This window comes from Pocillopora verrucosa, unplaced genomic scaffold (genome assembly GCF_036669915.1).
Source record: "Pocillopora verrucosa isolate sample1 unplaced genomic scaffold, ASM3666991v2 scaffold_48, whole genome shotgun sequence".
Taxonomy (NCBI): domain Eukaryota; kingdom Metazoa; phylum Cnidaria; class Anthozoa; order Scleractinia; family Pocilloporidae; genus Pocillopora; species Pocillopora verrucosa.
Window position 1 is genome coordinate 29779 of NW_027078186.1, and position 2142 is coordinate 31920.

Consider the following 2142-nt stretch of genomic DNA (forward strand, 5'->3'; position numbering starts at 1 on the left):
CGCTGCTCATTGAGCAGCTCATATATTAAACTGATTTTTGGAACTGGGCTGTGGAAAAGAGGCTTGCCTCGTCCCAGCCACGGGTTGCCTCGGTTATAGCACTACCTCCGAGTGCGGCCCACTTCCCTCTGGGGAAGACACATTCAATCCAAAACAAAGTCAACGGTATAGCATTCTTTTATGTTTACAGGAGCCCCGCCCGCCCTTAGAGGGGGAAGAGGTGAAAGAGGGATGATAATTCAGACAACAGACACTGGCAGGAACGGCCGCTGGCCTACGTTTTCTGAAGTGCGCAAAGCACTACCACAAGGACCTAGGGGTAAGTGGATTTTTTCACCGAGGGCAGACGCTGAAAAAGCATACTTACCTGACGCGGGAGGTACTGTGATCAAGGAGGCAGTCCTCTCAAGGCGAGGCCCTTTCATTGCACTTCGACTGGGTTGACCCTTGCGATTACCCCAAATGTGGGTAACTCGAGCGTATAATTTCTGGTAGTGTTGACCTGCGTTCGCGCTCGTCCCCGCAAAAGTCATCCAAACTATGTCTATATGGCCCTCTTACTGACTATCGAGGGTATTTTTGCTTTTGCAGTGGACCGGTAGACTTGCAAAGAAAGCAAAGGACGCACAACTGGCCAAGGTGTTGGCACGTTTGGAGGGGTAGAAGTGCATTGGAGAGACTGGAGGAAGGAAACAAGGTGAGTTTCGGGGCGGTGCGTAACTTTGCTGGCTGTTTTTGTTCAAGGCCTGGTCCTTGCTCTATTGTGTGTAAAGTCCTGTTCGTTTGTATTTGCAGGTTGTGCGTGCCGTGCCGTGCTGTGCTATGCGCGCGAAGGGAAAGGAAATGAAAGGAAACCAAACGGCCGATCGACCGAGCGAGCGAGCATAGAAGGGCATTCGACTTGGACCGTGAGTACACTTTTAACCTTTTGAGCGGTTTTATTGTCACTGGAGCCGCTTTTTAGAAATGCTATTGCTATCGTTAGTGTATCCTTTGTGCGAGCAAGCGAGTGAACGAATGAACGAGGGAAGGAAACAAAACTAGCAGAGTAGTACAAGTATCGAACCTTTTTCCCCGATTCGTTTGCAGTCTGAATCCAACCATTGTCGACTTTCAGTGCCGTTTTTTCGCGCTGCCTCCTCTTGGAAGTGTGCGAGTGTTTTGCCACGTCACGATGGCTTAAACTGGCGTCTCAGAAGTGTGCGTTTTTTTTCCTATTCATTTTTTCGTTCGTTATTTGGAATGATTTGATATCACAGAAGTAGAATTTGACATCATAAACTGTTCATCTCGCGCGTGCTCACTCGCTCGCGCGCGCTCTGTAAGAAAAGTCGATCGCACTAGAGTTTTCGCCATTAGCTGGCCGATTTTTGACAAAAAGGTGTTTTCCCCCCCTCGTTTTTTGCTTTGATTTGTTCCTCACTCACCTACGGCTCTCTATGTGAAATTGTGGTGTATGGAGAGCTATTATTGGGATTAAAACGTTTAGAGATGTTCGCAAGACAAAAAATTGAAGCCTACAACACGGGGTATTCCCAGGCGGTCACCCATCCAAGTACTAACCCCGCCCGACAGGGCTTAACTTCGGTGATCGGACGAGAACCGGTGCTTTCCCTGTGGTATGGTCGTAGACGAGGAAATGGGGTCGAAATTCTGCTTGTTATCGGCCAGGTTCAGGCTGTAAAGCGGCCACATCCCTGAGTGTAGGCGAATTTGAAATTCTAAAGCCCTAGTTTCGTTACTCTAACCCTAAGAAATCGATACTCTAACCCTAAGAAATTGTTACCCTAACCCTAAGAAATGGTTACCCTAACCCCGAAGTCGTTACCTAACCCTAATGTATTTTCCTCAACCCAGTTAACACATTGAGGAGCATCGATTTGAAGCACTATTCCCTAGGGAGGGGAGGGAGGGGTCCCAAGAGACATAACGTGTCCTAAAAACCTATTATACAATGTTTTAGCTCCGTAGGTGCGTGTATCTGGCTTTAAAATCTTACAGTGAGGAGATACCAAACGGGTCAGCCTCTGGGACCGTCTGCGGGACTCGCAAGGGCTTGTGGGGGCGACCTGCTACTATCCACCATAAACCGTGGGAAGGATCCCTCGACCACCCCCCTCACCCAGGGCATGCTTCGGCATC

The 2142-nt window shown here is 49.0% G+C and overlaps 2 non-coding genes and 1 pseudogene across 2 annotated transcripts; 2 read left to right on the forward strand and 1 right to left on the reverse strand.

Moving 5' to 3' along the window:
- On the forward strand, positions 1 to 127 carry LOC136278733 (U2 spliceosomal RNA; annotated as a pseudogene).
- Positions 128 to 359: 232 nt separating this feature from the next.
- LOC136278779 (U1 spliceosomal RNA) lies at positions 360 to 523 on the forward strand. The gene has a single exon (XR_010716548.1). It is a non-coding gene; the product is annotated as a U1 spliceosomal RNA (small nuclear RNA).
- Positions 524 to 1514: 991 nt separating this feature from the next.
- On the reverse strand, positions 1515 to 1633 carry LOC136278736 (5S ribosomal RNA). Its single transcript, XR_010716506.1, has one exon. It is a non-coding gene; the product is annotated as a 5S ribosomal RNA (ribosomal RNA).
- Positions 1634 to 2142: the final 509 nt, after the last annotated feature.